We start from the raw sequence: 21311 nt of genomic DNA, 5'->3' as shown, positions 1-21311 counted from the left end.
TATGGTTATGGACCACCAACCTGGAGCACCCCTGTAAGTGTCCCAAGGCACCCCAGGGTGCCACGGCGCACAATTTGGGAACCACTGGGTTACTGTATAACAGTTTGCATGCTGAGCACTTTAGACGCCAACTTGCACCCGTCTGATGACAGTGTAAGTGTGACCACCATGGCAACTGATTAAGACAGTCCCATGGAGGAGGAGGTACTGAGACTGACTGGAGTAAAAATAAGAGATGGAGGGGAAGAAGACTGAGGGGCATATGTGACAGAGAGGGCCAGGAGAGAGTGACAGGAGCAGCATGATGGAGAAAGAGAAGAGAGAAAGGGGGTATATAAAGACAATGTAGCAGGAGAAAAAGAAAGTGGGGGAAAGAAATAGACAAAATGGGGAAGGAGAGATAGAAGGGAATATATAGGGGCCCATTTATCATTGTATATTTGCGGCTTAGTATCCAAAAACATAAATTTTCGGGGTTTAATCACAAATATTAAATTTCCCCCAGATGTATGAAGGAGGGACATCAGAAGATATCTCCGATACCTGCTGTGATCTCTCCATTCCCACTGGCAGCCGCTTCCCCCATAGGCTTCTATGGGGGATACGATGATGCCAGATTTATCAACTTCTGAAGATGGCATTACCTGCTGTAGCCTATAGGCTACACAACGCATAATTAGCCAGCAGAGGGTTCCCCCGGAACCCTCCCCGGTAATGGCAGTTGCCGATACGCAGTCAGCGTGCCCCGACAGCACTCCAGTCACATCGCATGGATGGGCTCCATTCGGGGCCCCCTCCTCACTCTCCAGTGGCCGTGGCATACTGACAGATTCAGTAGTCTCCTGGCACTAGTCTGTGCCCAGAGTCTACTGCGCATGCGCAGTACACCGGGAAAATAGCGCAGCGATTTCCCCACTGCGCATGCACAGAACGCTGGGAAAGTGGCCGCTGTGACCACTTTCCAGGCATTCTGTGTAGTGTCTCTCCTGCCGACGTGGGATTTCGGAGAGGTAAGTATTAGGAAGTATGGGTGCGGTGTGGGACCCCTGGGCCCCAGTGCCCCGCACACCCTGCACCCATTATAGATACTCCCCTGGCCGGATGATACATCCCGTCGCTATGTTCGCATTTTGCAATGCGATCATGGGCAGTAATACCATGCCCAGATCGCATTGCAAATGCAATCATTAATTAATGGGCCCCATAGCATAGAAATAGAGAGATGGATTAAGAGGGGGAGGGAAAGAAAACTCAGGCAAAGCCAGGGACAATTGCTAGTATGTTTAAAAAAATATGATCTTTGCCACATTTTTTTTGTAAAACAGTACTTTCCAGAGGATGCAATCGGGAAGCCAGCTGACATTACACCGACAGCCGGCTTCCCAACTGTCATATCCCGGCGAGGGTGAAATGACCGGCGTCTAGATGTAGATGCCGCTCATTTTACCAATGCCGGGAGACCGGAGACCGGCATCCCAATCAAAGGGATGCCAGGCGCCGCGAGCGGACAGCCGTGGGGGGGAGGGTTAGGTTTAGGGCTCCCGGGGGGGACTTAGGGTTAGGCACCCCCTGGGAGGTTAGGATTAGGCTAGGGGGAGAGAGGGTTAGGCACCCCTGGGGGGAGGTTAGGGTTAGGAACCCCCCCGGGGGACTTAGGTTTAGGCAGCGGGGAAGGGGGGGTTAGGTTTAGGCACTTAGAGGGGGGATTAGGTTTAGGCACTTGGGGGCAGGTTAGGCACCCCTAAGGCAGGGTTAGGGTTAGGGGGGTAGGTTAGGTTAGTTAGCACTTACCTGGGGACGATCGGGATTTCCAGCGCTGTCGGGCTCCCGCTGCTGGGATCTCTTCCTCTGTCGGCCTGACGCTGCCGGGATTCGAACTGCCGGCCATGCGGCCGGCGGTGTTACATACCAATTCCCTTTCCAGAGCCCCTACAGTGCACCAATAGCAGCACTACTACAGTATATTATCTATATTACCACCTTAAATAATTCATATATACAACTTGATTCCGCACAAGATCAAATAGGACATAATTTATATAATAGATCCCAACATATTATTGTAGCTGTTTTAACACAATACATATGGTACAGCTCTTGGTTGGTGGTGCTCCCAAATTTTAAGTATCTAAACTTTTTATTTTTCTATTCTTGCCAGAAAGCAAGGAGAAGACAAAAAAAGTGTATTTTTGGGGCACACTGAAACATAGTAATTCAAACAATATGATGAGTATATTTATTAAAACACAAATTTTATTGGATATTACCCCTCTAAAATATTCCCAACGTGTTCAAAATTGTGGTATATCAAAGAAAATATCATTAAAACAAGTATTAATTATCGAGGGTTATGCGAAATATCAAATAATATCAAATAAATTCCCTTCTGATACCCAAAAGAGTCTGGGTTATGGCACACCAGGAGGTACAGAGTGGAAAAGAAATTGTCTCCTCTGAGACTGTAGTGGATATGACGTACGTTTCACCTTCCTGCTTGGTCACATAATCATCAGCAGGAAGGTGAAACGTACGTCATATCCACTACAGTCTCAGAGGAGACTGTTTCTTTTCCACTCTGTACCTCCTGGTATGCCGTGACCAAGACGCACCGTACTGTGAGTAACCGCACCTCGTGGCATAATGTGCATATGCCTATGATTGCCGACATAATAGCTGCAGTTTAATTAATAAATGCATGCATAGATATTTATTCTGCCAGCACTATGCTGGATTGCGGCTACCGAATGAGCTGATGATAAAACTATTCATATCTTATATAATTATGTTAATTACTGGAGAGTTTGTCTTTACTTTATAACCATTATACCATCCATACTGTGTATACACGTATTACAAGTGTCATATAGATATGTGCAGCTGTTTGTACCAATTATAGGTAAAGAGACATTATTACTGATATGTTCATTGGTGCATTAAGCATTCTAATTGAATTTATACTTTTGCCTGTGGTGAAACCTGTCACATAGTATAAATCCGTGGTTTAATTATCAATATACTAAGTGGTTTATGGGACTAAATTTATGATATACTTCTCTAACTTATTCTATGCATATTCTCAACCGATTGATTTTCCAAGCCCCTTTGTAATACTGTGGTACCAGGGGAGTTTTGTGTTCTTCAATGGACAGTAGAAATGCATTTTTGTCTGTAATTTCTGTCAGGTAGACTTCCTAGACACTCTCTCATCTGACTGTAGATGCATACTTGAATGGATGATGTCAGAAAGCAGAAGTGACCAGGTTATATACTGTATATCTACCGACTCTAATTGTATTTTTTCCAATGTCTACTGTCCTCTAACTTTCTTTTCAATACACGACTCTCTCAGCTAACCTGGAGGAGTTGAGTGTCCCTGTAATGCTGATAGCAACAGGGACCTCGTACCAACAGATAGAACAGTAGAGACGTGTCTTTAAAATCTTCCTTATGACAATTAATAGTTCTTCCACTCCCTTATTTTGTGTCTGTAGCTGCTGCATGACACAGAAGGATAGAAATGTTAGAACTTGACACTGTTGTCACTAATGTATCAAAATTGTATCCAAGCAGTTTGTATCTGGTTTTTCATTTCTAGGAGCTAAGACATTTGTCATACCAAGAGTGTAGAATATACTGTGTCCTATATTAATATATGTTTTGCACATTTATGTATCCGAATCACGGTACCAAAGAGGAATGACATCACTTGATGCTTATTGCTTAATTCCTTCTTTTTTCATATTGATTGATATTAAATCCACTCTCCTTTTTTCATGGATGATTGTACATGAGATATAGTGGATGAACACCAAATAGAATTATTGAAGGAGGTACTCTGAGTGGAATTTTGATATTTCCCTTTTTAGGTAGAGCATAGGTGATAAGTGTTAGAATGAACATTCATGACTTATTTTTGTCATCACAAACTTACTGCAAATAGCCACTGGCGTCACAAGGGGGATGCGGTGTGTGCGGGCCACATCGGGTGTCACCAGCCGAGGGGTGACACCAAAGTGCTGGCTCCCCCTCAGTGACAGGAGCCAGGTGCTGCATTACGTGCACAGAGAGAGAGCCAGCACTTCAAACGGTTTTACAAAAAACAGGTGTTCGGCTCATGGGGCAATGCCCCAATCCGTGAGGCCACGCTCAACCCATGAGGCCACACCTCCTTATTTGGGAATATTTTAAAGGGGTAGTATCCAATAAAATTTGTGTTTTAATAAATATACTCATCATATTGTTTGAATTACTATGCTTAAGTGTGCCCCAAAAAGCCATTTTTTGTCTTCTCCTTGCTTTCTGGCAAGAATAGAAAAATAAACACCTTAAATAATTATTTTCCCATATTTCTGTAGTGTAATGATCCCAACTCCCCTTCCATCCCCATCCTGTAGAACCATCTGCACTATTTTACTTACTTTAGGCTTCTCTTACTCGGCTCTTCATGCATCCAGCTTGTCTCTTCCTGGCAGCTTCTCTGACAGCTCCTCTCGGCAGGTGCTGCGCTGTCTCCTGCATCGTCCGGGGAGCCCATAGGCAAACTGGGACTGACAGTACAATTTGAGGGCCTGACATAGCTGTCCCAGGCATTACCAATTGCATAACTTGTGATCTGACTGCACAGATCCACGGCCTGCACTCTGCACTTGGAATAACAGGCAGCCTCTTACAGCATGGTGACTGCCGGGGCTGCCCTCTTTTGGCCAGGCTGTCTTTGCCTTGCATCAAGAGCAACACAAAAAGTAGTAGCTCACTCACCAATAGTGCCCCCAAATTGTGCCAAAATGGCATGACCATGACCCCCCCTCCCCTGATCGCGGCCCGCTAAGCTCCACCCCTCACAAAAAAGGGTGGAGCCGTAAAGCAGTGGGGCCCATCGGGGAATTACCCGGCTCCCCGGCAGCCCATTCCAAGCCTGCATATGGGCACTTTCCCTGCTTCTAAGGTACTTTGCCAAGGTATGTTTTCACCGTTTGGTGAATGCAGCTCAACTGCATCGAAAGTTCATTGTACCCTGTGAAGAAAGTCCTTACAATCCACATGAGCACTCAGAAAGAAAGCAGGATGGGACATGCACACAACATAAAGCACATATGTATATCACATCTGCCCAGTGTTCACAAGGAAGTCTCATATGCACCTTTGTAGTACTGGTGATATTCATCTGCACAAGTCTTTCACTAAAATGACCCTATAATTGTTGTCAGCACAATATTCTATCAGTGACTTATTTAGCATGAAGTGCAACTAAGTGGTCTTTAGAATGCCTGTGTAGTAATACTTGTAATACAATTATATTGCTGAAAACTTAGGATGCATAAAACAAGTCAATAAATCAACCTATTTTCAGGAAAACAAATAGACAACCGGTCTGTTGTCCGATGTCCAGTAATGCTATATTAGCAGACACCAATATAAATGAACAAGTAAAACTGATAAATAAAATCTATTTTGTTTCAAGCTACGTAAATGTTTTATGGCCTTTTAAGTGTCACTGTGACATACACTAAGCACAACTAATCATCAAATATTTTTCCATCCAAACACTTGGGTTAGATACTATTAAAGATTTTTCCTACTGTATGTGGTTTACTCTGTGTATTTTTGATCCATTAATGTCTATTGTAACAGATGGTCCATTCTGGTCACAGTGAATATAGAACCTTTCACCTTGAGGTCATTATTGGAATCCAGACCAAATTGGGCATTGACACAAATCAATACCTTAATATAAAATATTTTACAGTCATTCACTAAATGCAGGAGAATGCAGTGATTACTATTTCAGCAATATAATTCCCAAAGGAAAAGTTTCTGCAAGTTAACCAGATTTCAGAATTTAAGAACCTTTAAAACAACTCATCAGCTATACATTTTAACATTAATTATAAATGATACTGTTTTAAATAGTTACATTTTTACATGTACATCCAGTGGGATAGTAGAATTTCCATTTATTATGAAAATTACATTCATATTCAATTCATTGTTTTCGGCAAGCTATCAATTCATATATGTAATACAATTTTTACTTTAATGCAGAAATGCATTTATTATGCTTTACTTCCTTCAGCTATCCTGGTTCATATAAATAAACTATACCTGAAAATAGCATTAACGGAAACAACTGGAATTTTAAAATGATAAACTAAAAAACACTGAACTTGTGTAAGAAATATATGTGGACAATGTCCTGGGGCACCCAACCAAGTGGGGCTCCAAATAGACAGCACTTTTTATCCAAGTAGGTTAAATTAGACCACATATGTTATTTACATTTGAAAGTTAACATTTTTGACGAAAGGCTGACTGATCCGAAGGATTGCTTCAGAGTAATACCCATTTTACACCTGAACAAAATCCAGGGTTATTGCCAGGTCGGGCCTTAGAGGAAACGGCTCCAAAAAAATAACCTGGGTCAGTTGATCCAGCAATCCTACCCTGGAATTGAGCAGGCTTGGTCTCGGGTAGGTCCCGGGTAATGAGTCAGTGGAAATGGTCGCGACCCAGGTAACACTGAAAGACGGTGATTGGAGCTTCTAGGGCACTGGCTGATGATGTAATCTGTCAGTGTCCCGCAGAGAGACAGCACATGCAGCCATCACAGTAGCAGTCGGAGCACAGAGAACCCTCAGCAGCCATCTCTGCAGCCATCTGCAGTCCAAGAGTCCTGCAGAGAGTACAGATGGCCCTCATCAGCCTGCACCTCAGCTTGACCCACAGCCTGACTAGCAGCCAGAAACATAGACTGACCCTTAATCTGACTAGCAGCCAGAAATGCAGACCCTCAGCCTGACTAGCAGCCATAAATGCAGACTAACTTGCAGCCAGAAACACAGGCTGACCCACATGACTAGCAGCCAGAAACGCAGGCTGACCCTAAGCCTGACTAGCAGCCAGAAACGCAGGCTGAGCCTAAGCCTGAACCTCAGCTTGACTCACAGCCTGACTAGCAGCCAGAAATGCAGGCTGACCCTAAGCCTGAATCTCAGCTTGACCCACAGCAGCAGCGTGTCTTCTCTATCCACCTGGGCTGATGAGGAGATCAAAGAACTATTGGATATAAGGCAGAGGAAGAAATTAGATGGCAGATGACCAGCCCGGTGAAAGATGCAGTTGTGTACAGAAATATATCAAAGATGCTGGAATCACGAATAATACACCGGTCAGAGCAACAGGTTGTTAATAAATTAAAGTAATTACGCAAGCAATTTGCAAAGGTGCATGATAATAATAAGAGAAAAAGCAGGGCTGCATGCCAAGCATGGGCATATTATGATTTATGCTTCACAGTGTTTGGAAATACTGCACTCACAAACCCAGTCGCACTTTCCTCCTCCAGCGCCCTATCCTGCTCCAGCCACATGGAGAACAATCAGGAGATACCGGCCAGTACACAAGCTAGCCTGCTGTCCTCACAATGCAGTCCTCAATCACCGCTCCTATTGTCAGATGACCCTGCCAAAGCATGTGGAATGGATTCATCCATTAATGAAAACAGCTGTAGTGCCGCTACAAAAAAGGTAGTCGAGGCAAACACTGAGACAGCGCACCCCAAGCAGACCCCTGCACTACGTTCTAATAGTAATAATTAAAAAACACACATTACACACACACACACTACATACACTAAAATGCAAACTGTATCTGTTGCAGAGTGTCAGTAGTGTGCAGGTGGGAGAAGGCCACAAGCCCATGTACATAACCACCACTGCTATGTATATATACCCTCATTATAATTTGTTTTTGTTTCTTTCCTTTTTCAGTCTACAACGTGCCTGCAAGGAAAAAAAGGCAAACAAAGCAAGTGGCAAGAGCGATGACCTCTGTTTTCATTCAGCATCTCCGTCAGTTGGATTCTGAGACACAGGTTCATGAGGACGCTCGCATGAAGAGGTTTCTAGAGTCAGAGAGGCAAATGCATAAATCATTTATGTCACAGCTACTTGCTATGAAGGAAAGGCAAATGTCTTTTTTAGAGTGTACCTTTGGTCATTCTTTAGGGCAGTACTCCCAACAAATCCAACATGCTCCAGTCTATCCAGAACACACATATGGTCAGTACAACAGAGGGCCTAATTGCTACAACCCAAGCACTCCCACTCCCAACCCACCACCAACTAACCAAGAATCACCGGACTATCCATTCTATAGGCATTTACCTTAAAAATGGCTACTGGCAAAATTCCTTGTGTCAACAGGCACCAATTCTGTTTTACTATTGTATTGTTTTGTTGTGACACTTCTATAATTTAAGAACAGCGTTTACGTTTTCTTGTATATTTAAAACCTGGTCTGTTAGGTCACCTTGTAAACCTAGTTTGGGTAACCCTTCATATATGCCTTAATGTTAATTGTTTTTTTTATGTGTGTTTGTATGTATATGTGCGCACGTGTGAACTGTTACATGCACCTATTTCATGTACATGTGTGACATGTTACATGGGGATGTAGTCAGCATCCTGGCATTTGAGATGCCAACGGTCTAAATACTGGCGCAGAATCCCGACAGCGGTAAGTATCGGGGGATAGGTTTAGGCACTAGAGGGAGGGTTAGGCACTAAGCGTGGAGGGTTAGGTTTAGGCACCGGGAAGGGAGTGTTAGGGTTAGTGGTAGTATACTTACCTACGGGTGTCGGGATTCTGACTGTCGGGATGCCGCTATCTGTATTCTGACCAGCGGCATCCCGACTGCCAGGAACCCATACTCGACCCATTACATGTAGCTAATCCACAAGGCATGCACAAGGGATGCTACAAAACCAGTACTAAGCACTTTTATAATGTTTTTATAGTGTTAAGCCACTTTTCTAATGTTTAGTGTGACGTACCATTTTATATTGTGGTCACGGATCTCCTCCATGTCTTGCCAAACGATTCTTTGCACTTATTTGTACTGTTGTGTTTACTTTTGTATACTGTGTAATTTGATGTGTGCATGAATCTGCTGCTTGTAGTGAACTCTACATGATATCTTGCAATATGTGCACTACACAACATTGTGATAAGGTGTGAAACATTTATTTTTGAACAAATTAAAGTTAAACATTTTTTTCCTACTCTATTGTCTGGTGTAAGAAATCATTAAGGGAAGTTTAGCTGCAGTGGTAGCCCGGATGTGCTTAGTACTGGAGTAATGCTCCCCCTCATAGTCTGCTGCATCATTTGTAGTGCCCCCCTCCCCCCCCCCCACCTCAGTGTCCTGCAAATTCCACCCCGGAAGGAAGTTGTCCTTTTGGATCTCACAAATGTTATGCAGAACGGTACTGCTACTGCATGGGGCATGATTTTTAGGTCCATATCAAGTCTTAAAGTGGTCCTGGAGAGGTGGTGGAACTCATCTTCACCGCAACCTACTCTCCCCCTCACGCTAGGTGGAGCTACTCTGAGAGGCCAGAACAATATGAAGAAGTCCTGTTCTTTACACACACACACACACATACACACACACACACACACACACACACATACACACACTCTTGTGTATAGGAAACTTTAAAGTGAATGGCTGGGGGCCTGGGGGCTATGACAGTGTGAAATACATTTTAGATGCTTTTTGAGTCTACAATGTTGGGTCACATAAAAAGAAAAAAAATTCCATATCTCACCATCTCTTTAGGCCCATTATCCTGTGTTTCACAAGCATCAGTCCCCACCCTGCATCTCACCAACACCATTCCCATGTCTTCACTCCAACACCATCCCCCTGAGTGTCTCCAGCTTACCCCCTTGTGTCCTTCCAGCAGCTCCCTGCCCCCATGTCCCTCACCATCAGTTACTTGCCCCTGTGTCCCACACCCACAACTCTCTGCCTGTGTCTCCTCTCCCACCAAGAGCTCACCCCCCCTATGCTCCCTGCCCCTGTGTCTCCTCTCCCACCAGCAGCTTATCCCTCCCATGTCCCTCTAGCAGCTCACCTTCATGCATGCCCTGGCCCTTGCTCCTCTTCATGGCTCCTCAGTCCACTATGTAGCCTTGGTGATGGCATGATGTTACATACACTGTGCCGCAAAAGGAGCTGAAGGGCAGGGACATAACTAGGGCCAGGCCACAGTCCAAGATTGCCCTAGTCACTGCCGGCGCTGGTTGCGATGTGTGTGTTTCAGCAGCCAAAGAGAGTCAGACAGACTCTCATTGGCTGCTACGCCCACTGCCAGAGCCAGGCTGGAGCTCACTCACTGCATAGGGGGGACCATTACTAGCCTGGGGCACTGCATAGGGGGGACCACTATGGGCCGAGGGCACTGTATAAGGGGCATTGCATAAGGGGGACCACTACTGGGGGCACTGTATAAAGGGCACTACTACATGGGGCACTGCTACTGGTGACATTGCATAAGGTACTCTGCGCATTAAGGTACGTATGTAATATAAAGGAATGTTCCCAGAGTGACGAGAAAGGGGTGTGTGTCATGTTGACACACCTGAATTTTTCATTGGCCATGCCCTTTGTGGCATGTGACCATGGCCATTTTTTTGTCACACGCACATTTTTCATTTTGCCCTGGGCTCCAAATACCCTAGTTACGCCACTGCCGAAGGGCCACAAAGTGAGTGACAGGAGGGGCAGGCCATGGGCGGAGGAGGAGAAGGAACACGGAGCCAGAAACCGAGGATAGTCATCCTCTATCTGTAGGACTTCTATGCAGGGAAGTGGCAGAGGGGGAACTAGTTCCACCTACCATTAGAGGTGACGGAACTCAATTCCACCCTGTTCCTACCCAGTTTAACCCCTGGTCCATATCATTCCTCTTCATGAGACAGGGCCAGCGTCTTTTTAAATGGCCAAAGGCATTTTCTACAGCCATCCAGGAAGAACTTAGGGTGTGGGTGTAGTTGATCTTTTCTGGGACCAACTCGACATGTTGGATGTAACCCTTCATCAGCCAATGCTGTAACAGGTATGCCTCATCGCCGATGATGTGGACTGGTATCTCCACCCCACCAATTTCTATAATTTTTTCACAGTGATGGATTCATATTGCGGTCATGTAGGTAATCAAAATGTCAAGTGTACATAAATAGCTGCATAATAAATATGCTTGCAATACTTCTATCTAAAGTGCACACATTCCACAGCGCATCACACATAATATTTTGCACATTTACAACATTTACAAAAGCTTCTACATGACTTGAACTAACAATCTATTTGGACACAAACAATATAAATGTCATGGATGTTTGGGGTACAGAAACCAGTTCCACCAATGAAGTATTATGCTGACCCGGAGGTCATATTTCACCAGGTAAGGTCAAGTAATGCTAATCATTACACTACAGCGCTGACACATCTGGCAACTAATTGGTGAGGGGGATATTGCAGAGGCACACATTACCTGCTATAATACATGAATATAGGTTAAGGGGATATAATGAGAAAAAAGGACAATCTATTCTTACCTCTCTAGGCAACAGCCATCCACCACGCTAGTCTTCCGCAATCTGAAATAGATCAGAGTTGGCGAGGACTCTGGCATCTTGTGCCCATCCAGGCCACCCGATGGACAAAAGGTACTTACCAGTACTTGTAGTCCACTACAGACTGAAGTATAATTGAATGCCACCCTTTCCGATTATAATAGTCTGTGGGGTTGTCACGGGGGACGATGATGGATGGATCCCATCGATGGCACCAGCACACTGTGGACAGCCACGCCTGAGGAAGCCTTGGATGGTATCATCTAGGCGCTTCCGGGAAAGGAGTTGAAGTGCTGGTACAGGGTATCCACAAATGCCTGCGTGACCTGGTAGATGATCTTGCAGACAGTGCCAATCCCAACTCCGAATAAACGGGAGTGTGCGGTACTCTCCGGGGGTAGCATACCACCAGAGCGCAATTGCTAATCTCCTGCTGGGGGTGATGGGCTTGCGCAACTTGGTTGTCTGCATTGTCAGTGCTGGTGCCAGTGGATCCAACATGTAATAAAATGTAGCACGCAACATCCGGAAGTGGGCCACTCACTGCTCCTCCTAAAAAGCTTCCACAGTCAGCATGTAAGCTTCTCTGTGTCTGCATTTTGTGACCCACATTCTCTGCAGTGCTCATTCTCATGATTGATGTGATGCTGGATAATATAAGCGCTCTCCTCCTGCGCAAATTTTGCCGTCGAGATCTGCACCCTCCTCCTCCAACCCTGCACTAGATAGCAAAGAGTCAGAAGCTGCATCATGCTCTCTGTTGCTTTATAACAACAACAGAAAACTGCAAATAGTCAGGAACTCAGGGATACACACAGGTAGTTTGTTGGCCATCATTGCTGCAATGCTGTGACCAGTCCCCACCCCTCCCTTTTGTTTCCCTTTGTGACCTCATATTTGTCAGCCTTAAAAAGGCCATTTTTAATGACATCCATAGGTTTTAACAGAGCTGACCCAGTTTCAGTGTAAACGGCACAGACCCGGGGAGCACTGTGTAAATGGTATCTGAATCCGGGTCCGAATCTAGATGGACCCGAGTTCAAAATCCTGGTTCGGACCCAGGATTTATGTGTAAAAGTGGTATAAGTGTGTTTTATCCAATGATCTAAACAATTCCAAGGTACAGTATGAATTCTTTTGTAGAGATGTTCAAGGTTATACAACCACATTTTCTTGCAGGCTCTACTGAAGAGGAAGTTTGCTCGGAAGCAGAGGATTTTTCAAGAATATTTTCCAGAGACATATCTCCATTATTCCCATCACAGTTACTTTGGATTAGGGCTTAATTTAAAGATAGATTACATAAAATGAAAGTTGTTTAGCTGCTGGCCAATATGTTACTTATCAACATAGTTCCTTGTCATTAAGCTGTTCAGATATGTCCAGATGTATGTACTGCTTGTTTCACTTACTTAAATGTTCCTTTGAATAGCCAAGGTAACGTGAGCTCTTTTTCAAAATTGAATATTATGAAACATAATCTACATAGCTCTATAGGTGCTTTGGTGCCCTAGTCTATAGACAACCACAGAACTCTAAAAATAGACTTGAACTATTGATGAATATGCTTCAAAGAAGTCGAGAAAGAAATGGTTTTATTCTTAAGTGTGTTGCATTCAGGGATTAAGGTGGGCCGTAATGGGGCGTAACTGCGTTCCGTCACTTCTATTTGGAGACGGAACCAGCTCAGCCTCCTCCGACCCACCTTAGCCCGGTGCCGCAGGGAGGCTTCATTTGCCGGGCGCCAGCTGAGATTTTGTTACCAGCGGGTGCCCGGCTCCCTCCCCGCAGCACCAGCGTGGCAGCTGGAGCTCACTCTTGAGCTCCGGCTTCCGGCTCCGCTCCCCCAACGGGCACTATAGGGGAAGATGTCATGATGTTTATCCCATAGTTCAGAGGACTCAGAGCAGCCAGGTGGACTGGAGGCACAAAGGAGCAGAGCTTAAGGTAAGTATTGTTTTTGTTTTTTTAATGTAAGCGGCACTATAGGGGGCACTACCACTGGGGGCATTACACAGGGGCACTACTACTGGGGGCATTACTACTGGGGGCACTACTCCTGGGGGCATTACTACAGGGGGCACTACTACTGGGGGCATTACTATTGGGGGCACTACTATAGGAGGCATTACTACAAGGGGCACCACTCCAGAGGGCACTCCATAAGGGACACTATCACTACTGGGGGCTCTGTATAAAAGGCACCATTACTGGGGGCACTGAATAAGGGGCACCACTACTGTGGGAACTGCATAAGGGCAACACTATTGGGGGGCACTGCATAAGGGGCGCTACCACTACTGTGGGATCTGTATAAAGGACATCACTACTGGAGGCACTGTATAAAGGACACCACTACTGGAGGCACTGCATAAGGGGCACCACTACTGGGGCACTGCATAAGGGGCACCACTACTGGGGTCACTGAATAAGGGACACTACCACTGTGGGCACTGCATAAGGGGCACTACCACTACTAGGGACACCACTACTGGGGGCACTGCATAAGGGGCAGCACTCTTGAGGTCACTGAATAAGGGGCACTATCACTGTGGGCACTGCATAAGGGGCACTACCACTGTGGGTACTGCATAAGGGGCACTAGCACGACTGGGGCACTGCATAAGGGGCACTACCACTATTGTGGGCACTGCATAATGGCCATTACCACTACTAGGGCCACTGCATAAGGTGCACTACCACTACTGGGGGCACTGCATAAGGGGCACTACCACTACTGGGGGCACTGCATAAGGGGCACCACTACTGGGTGTACTACATAATCGGCACCACTACAATGGGCATTATGTGTAAGGGGAATTACTGCTGTGGGCATTATATAAGGGGAACTACTACTGTGGGCATTGTGTATAAGGGACACAAATGTGGACATTGTGTAAAAGGGGCACTGCTGTGTATCATACATGAATAAGGGATACTACTATGTGGTGTAATGTGAATCTAGTGAATCCAGATTGTGCTACTGTGTGGTGTAATTTGCAGTGCATGACACCGCCATTTTAGATTTTGTTTACATGACTGCATTAAATCAGGTTCCCACAGTCACGCTTACATAACCTGCCTGGCCAATAGGTGCAAGGAGCGCTCTATTTAAACCCTGTCTGGTGTTATGTTCATTGCCAAGATAACACTTCTCTTCTAGAGATCAGTATCCTGGCTCCTGGTATTGGTTGCTCCTGCCTCTGTTCCAGTTCATGCATCTGACTTAGGGCCCGATTCAGACCCGTTTGCTAGGCTGCGTTCGCGCGTAGCATGCTGATGTTTGCAATGTGCGCATGTGTATAAGTCGCAGTGCACGTATGCGAACTAGTCCATGCTATCGGGAAGTGTTCGCTCGCTGCACATAGACACCTCGCTAGATTGAGTGACAGGACGAACCGTTTGTGGGTGGTGACAGGGGATGGTCGATGGAAACGGGGGAGTGGTGTTGCGAAGACAGGTGTGTCTGAGCGTCTTAACACCCTTTCAGAGGCGTACAAAATTAAGACACAGTGTCAGAGTACACGTCACATGGTTGAATTACACACTGAAGCACTCGCAGTGCTTGCGGTAGGGTATGGTCAGCCGCAAGTGCTGCATATGCATCTGATGGTACTCGATGTTACCAATTGTTGCATACACTTCCTGAAGATGATGTGGGAAAGTGGGCGTCTTAAGACAGGCTAGTGGGTGTCTAAATACACACTGCAATCGCACGCCAAGACATAGTGGGCGTGCTAATGCCCTTGCCGTGCGATAGCAGGATTTGCATACTTTGGCTGCGTTCGAACACATCTAGCGAGCGGGTCTGAATCGGGCCCTTAGTCTCCAGCTAATTGCATTACCAAGTGCAATCTGAATCTAACTCAGTGAATAGTCACCTACTGTATATTGCCAAGTGCATCTGTCTCAGTCTTCAGCCACCTGGAGTGCCATGTACATCCCGCATTGACTCAGTCTCCAAGCATTCGGCTTTCACTCCATCTACCGTCTGTTCTGTTCCTGCACATCACACCTCAGTGGGTGTCTCAGTGGGTGTCTCATAGCATGCAACATTGCCTGCCTCATGCTTCCAGTCATGTGCAGCATCCAATATCTATGCCTCCTGCAGACTGTCAGTTGTACACCAAGGGCCTGATTCAGACTTGCTCACAAGCGCATAGCGCTCGCAAGCGGGTCGATGGCCGGACAGTGCGTATGCGCCGAGTGATGTCAGTAGTGAGCTTCTGGCTCTATTAGGCATGCATGCTAAAATAAAACAATATTTGCACTCCTGGCGTTTGCTCCCAACTCAGAATCAGCCCCTATGGGTATGGTATGATATGTTGACAGTCATAATGTCGTCATTCATCGTGTCGACATGAGAATGTAGACATGATAATAACGTAGATAGTGTTGAAATGTTAGACTGTTGACATTGTCCCTGGGGGCTCAGTGGTGACTTATCTTGTTTCCGGGTCCTGGCGGTCATGCGACCATCACTTCCGGGTCAGACCTCCAATGCTGCAGCACTCTGGTGAGTATTTCTCCAATATTTCTATCCCTAATCTCTACCCCTACCCCTCGCTTTAGTGCTTAACTCTAGCTTCCCCCCTCCTCAGCCAAACCCTAACCTCATTATGCAGCCTACCCCTAAACCAGCACCTGCAACCCAACCATGTCAACATTCCATAAATTGCTGCAACATGCGACATTAAGGAATGTTTCTTTCGGAACTTGGTCTCAATTTTTCCAAAATGGGACCCATATTGTTTGCACATTCTAAAGTATTTCAGGAGCACTCTGCTTTAACTATATTTTATAATCTGAAAAGTCTTTATATTTTTTAAAGTGTTAAGCTCCAACAATATGAGTTTAAGCCTTCACATACTTTGTGGCATGTGATCCCCTGGAAATATGGAAGTCAATCATGATCCTGACCATTACAGATCTATTTAGTGCAAAATATTGTACAATGTCTTCTCGGTATAGGGCTTTCAGAGTACCCAAGTATAGTACACTGCTATGCTATTACAATTCTGTTTTATGTATACGCAGTTGCTCCAAGTTGCCTGGAGCTACTGGTGACAATAAATCTACTTACATCATACTGTCAGATCTCAGGGCCTGATTCAGACCCGGTCGCAAGAGCTTAGCGCTCGCAACCGGGTCGATGGTGGCCCAGAGCGCATGCGCACGACGGAGCCGGCTCCGTCGTGCGCATGCACGAGACCCGGATAGTGAAGGGCAATCCGTTGCTCCGGGTCTCGCACCAAAGGGGGCGTGCTGTCAATGTTGAGTGACAGCACGCCCCCTTTGGCGGGCGGGGCGGTGGCTGCCCAGACGGAGGCGTTCCCATGGGAATGCCTACTATTTGGGGGCGGCCCCACTGACATCACAAGTGATGTCAGTGGGAGAGCTTTCGGCTCTGTTTGAGCCGAAAGCTCTCTGGGGCTTGCGGCCACGAGACCCTACCACAAGGGTCTGGTCGCAAGCCCGATGGTTGCGATGGTCTTGACCATCGCGACCATCATCCTGGCCGCTCGCATTAGATGTGGGTGGCACAGCAATGCGAGCGGCCAGGAGGCCGCTCCATAAAAGAAAAAAAAAGACGCCCTGATTCAGAGCGAGCGCTCTGTCAGAGCGTCCGGCTTTGAATCAGGGCCTCGGTCAGTATACAAAGTATTCAAGATGTATGAAACTAAGCGTACCTTTCACAGACATCAAAAACAGATAAATAAGTTTATTAGACCAAGAATATTATGCAGTCCAGATGCCCGGCACTCAGACTGTTAACAGTAAAAACTTATCCTGGTGCTCTTCCAGCAATGTTAGAATATGTACCATTAAAGGTCAACATTTCAGGGGTTTACTCTTTTTTCAGGACTGAAACATTCTACCTTTAAAACTGAGTGAGTTGTATACATGTTTAGTCCTGAGTGCCATCCATTCCCTAAATATATACAGTATCTTCTGCATTGATGATGTCAATAAATTTTCTGTTTATTATTGCTCAGCTGTAACTTGACGGATTGAGATGAAACAAAGTGCAGGTTATTTCTAGGAGTTTCCGCTACACAATGATGTAATTTCCATGAAAATCCGTGCAGTAGTTTTTGTGCTAGATTGGAACAAACAGACAGACACAATGGCCCTCATTCAGAGCCACTCGTTAACAGCAGTACGCTCGTTGCGTTCCGATGTTGAATAACCGCGCATGCGTCGGTGTAACACTGCACATGTGCGTACTGCAGATTGCGAGTTTTTTTGGACTCGTTCCTAAAATAGCGTACAGGAAGTGACATGTCAAATGTGATTGACAGAACAGGGCGTTTTAGGGTGTTGACGAGGGTGGAGATGGAAAAACGCAGGCGCGGCGAGGCGTTTTTGGGGCGTACATACATTAGCAGATGCGAGCGTAAAATGTGTACGGACCGACTCCTACGTCACTGGATGATCCTCTTTCCCTTCCAAATGCTCGCACAGCTTAGGGTCTGGATTACTCGACCACATTGGCGATGGCCTTCTCCTCCGTCCCTGGACTCCACGATGTTGTTGCGATTAATCGCGGGCGGGCAGAAAAGCAATTAGTGTTGGATTGAGAACCGGCTTGGTATGTGTTTTGAAATCAGTTTTTTGGGATAGCACAAAACGTACGCAGGTGGAACTCAGAGCTGCTAATGTCAGGATGACACAGTCAATTTGCGTACATTTGGGGGGGTTTATTTGGGCAGCAATTTGGTGGTTAGGGCCTATTGTAACAATAATTTCATCATGTTTTCAGTTTCGCACCATTTTATTTGTGCCTCTTGAATTTGCCGAATTATATGAATTTTTAAACGTTCCTTAAAGAGCCCTTTTTTTTTTTTTTTTGGCCGAGTTTTTGCCTTTTGGCCCAGGATTAAATGTAACCCATTTGTACAATAATTTCACAATCCAATGTCATTGTTTAATTTCCAATTTATTGCTCAAACAAAAAAACTTATTTTAAAAATTTTGGGGACATCTTTTTTGCCCAAAGATATGTTCCCAAATCAAACAAATTGGCCCAACATAACTGTTGACATAAACATACATCAAAAAAATAAAAACATTTCACAAGAAAGGAGAGGGAAGTTTTGACCCGAAAGGAATATGAGCCAAGCACAGAAGGATTGTGGGAAAAGTCACCATTGCTGTCACCGTTTTTTCACCCGTTTGGATGGGGGAGGGAGGGCGCCAGACCGGGTCCGGGATGTCATCGGGCTGGCCTGTCCAGAGGCAGATGTTGTGGCCTCTGGACTAGGCACAGGGCTAGGCACATTTGGAGGATTGGCTGATGTTGTGCCAGAGGTGGAGGATCCTGATGTTCCGGCAGGAAGGGAGGTCGGCTCCACCATGTGCTGGCGAACGAGCTGCTCCAGGGCATTGGCGATGCGGATGTTGGCCCTGGTATTTTCCGCCAGGGCCTGACCAATGGTCTCGTTGGCCGCAGCATTTTGCTCCAGGGCCTCAGCCACCCGTAGCAGACTGGCGTCCATCCTCTGCAGAATCTCCGTATGGTAATCCGATTTGAAATTGAGTTCTGTGAGGAGGGCCACTGCCTGCGAGGGGGATTGTCCTGGACTGGCTTCTGCAGGGTCCTCAGCCGGATGTACTGGTTCCTCCCCTGCAGAGCCAGCAGAAATTCGGCGGCCAAGGCTCCCCTCTGGAGCAGACTCATCCGCCTGTGTCTCTGTTAGGAAAAAAGAGAAAAGCCTCACATTACAATCTACATATTGGCACAATAACATTTCAGAGTTGATGACATCCAAAGATTTACCTGGGACAACATGAGGAGCCGCAAAGTCTGGCATGTCGGTATCCATGTTGGACACGCCAAACACCTCCACAGGCTGCACACACCCCTGTGCCAGCTCTTCTAAATCCATCAACTCCAATGACACAGGGGTGGGACCCCCACCTGTCCCCCTTGCATGCCTAGCCCTGTCCGCGAGTTTTTGTTTTAAGCGATATTTGAAGTCGCCCCATCTGTGGGAAAAAATGGAAGCCATTATCCTTTGGTTTAAAATGGGGTTTGTTTTCAGAGGGGGCAAGGGTTTACTTACCGCCGTTTGACATCCCGGGCTAGACGGACATAATCACCCACCCTATTGACAGCAATGGCTACCTCTTCCCACATTCTCCACTTCTGGCTTAGACTCATATTCCTGTCTGCCTGTGGCAGGATGTCCACACACTTCTGGATCAAAACCTCCATCTCCTTTCTTGTGAAATGTGGCTGCCTTTTTTTTTTGGCCGCTTTGGCCGGAATACTGGGCCCAGCAGCCTCTTCCATGTCATTCTCCTCACCTATTTGTGTAAATTTACAGAATTCACAAAATCACAACTTGCCTAATCTTATGTTTCAAATTAATCATTGATACAAAATGCATGAAAGACTTACCGCCTGACTCTTGGGCATTTTTTCCCTGGTCTGTCGCCATGTCTGAGGTCCAAACAAGAAATACACCAGAATTTGAATGTGTTTTCGTGACGTATTTATACATGCGTCCTTATTTTGCGGCCGCATCATTGATTGTGCGGCCCTATGATCCCTCCTTAATTTGTGCGGGAAACGAAACACTATTTATGGCTTGGTGTGTCTCAAGTCGAGGTGGCGTTTTTGGATTGTTGGAGGTTATCTTGGCTGGAGTTTACTGATTGCGTAGAAAGGAGTTGGCGGTTGGAGATTCGTTTGTTGTTTAGATTTGCGTTTTTTTTTTCCGTTATCTTTGTTGGTTTATATTTTTGGGACCTCGTTTCTTGATTTGGTAAGTTTTGTGAAGTCTAACTTTTGTTCAATTGTTGTTTCATTGTGTTTCTTATTTTTTGTAAATTTTGGATCCATAATTTCTTCTATTTTAGATTTTGTTTATTTTCGACCCAAAAGACCTTTTGATTTTGACTCTTATATATTTGCTCTTGGTAAGTCCATTTTTTATCTTGTATTTGCAAACTAATTAGCGCATTTTTAGTAGTTACTCTTGTGACTTGTATTAGCGAACTAATTAGCGCATTTTTAGTAGTTACTCTTGTGACTTGTATTAGCGAACTAATTAGCGCATTTTTAGTAGTTACTCTTGTGACTTGTATTAGCGAACTAATTAGCGCATTTTTAGTATTTACTCTTGTGACTTGTATTAGCGAACTAATTAGCGCATTTTTAGTAGTTACTCTTGTGACTTGTATTAGCGAACTAATTAGCGCATTTTTAACAGCTTAATAATCATTCTAACTTTTTGGTGGTTTCTCTTTCGCTTTTTGTGCCAACATTTCGACCCATTTTGATGTACTGTGTTAAATGTCGCTTTGCTGTTTTGCTAAATGGGTGTTTGGCATATTTTAACTTTGGTCTAGCACAAAATTTGTAAACAAAAATGCACAGAGTGAAATGTGTCAAGTAATTTTGGTGTTTATTTTCAGTTTGGACGTATCATGACAATACCCCGGCATGAAAGCAGCAATGGATGGTATCATCAAGCTAAGTTGTTTTAATATAGTTTTGGGGTGGGTCAAAAGCCTTACTTTAAAATCTTTGAATTTCAGGTTGATCTGGGGCGGATTGTTCTGGCCATGCTCCCGGAGGAAGCCGACCAACCTCAATCTCGTCCCAGGCGTAGGCATCGTAGGCATGCAAGGCCCCAGATATTTCGAACACGTGTCACCCTTTTTGGAATGCCCGATGATGAGGTTTAAGACGCTACCGTCTACCTCCCAAAATCATCATAGACACTCTCTCATTAATAGAAAGTGATCTTGAGTGGCAAATTGACAGTCCAACAGCAATACCACCACTTATGCAATTTATGGCGGTGTTACATTTCTGTGCCTCAGGATCGTTTCAAACAACGGTGGGAATAGTGGCGGGCATCTCCCAATCCTCCTTTTCC

At 45.4% G+C, this 21311-nt stretch overlaps 1 pseudogene; it reads left to right on the top strand.

Moving 5' to 3' along the window:
* Nucleotides 1-7017: 7017 nt before the first annotated feature.
* LOC148519936 (uncharacterized) overlaps nucleotides 7018-21311 on the top strand; it is a 37072-nt pseudogene continuing 22778 nt past the window's right edge.

Source organism: Taudactylus pleione, unplaced genomic scaffold, assembly GCF_031769625.1.
Source record: "Taudactylus pleione unplaced genomic scaffold, aTauple2 ptg000179l, whole genome shotgun sequence".
NCBI classification, from domain to species: Eukaryota; Metazoa; Chordata; class Amphibia; order Anura; family Myobatrachidae; genus Taudactylus; species Taudactylus pleione.
The sequence above is the reverse complement of the archived record's forward strand: the minus strand, read 5'-3'. Positions and strand labels throughout refer to the sequence as shown.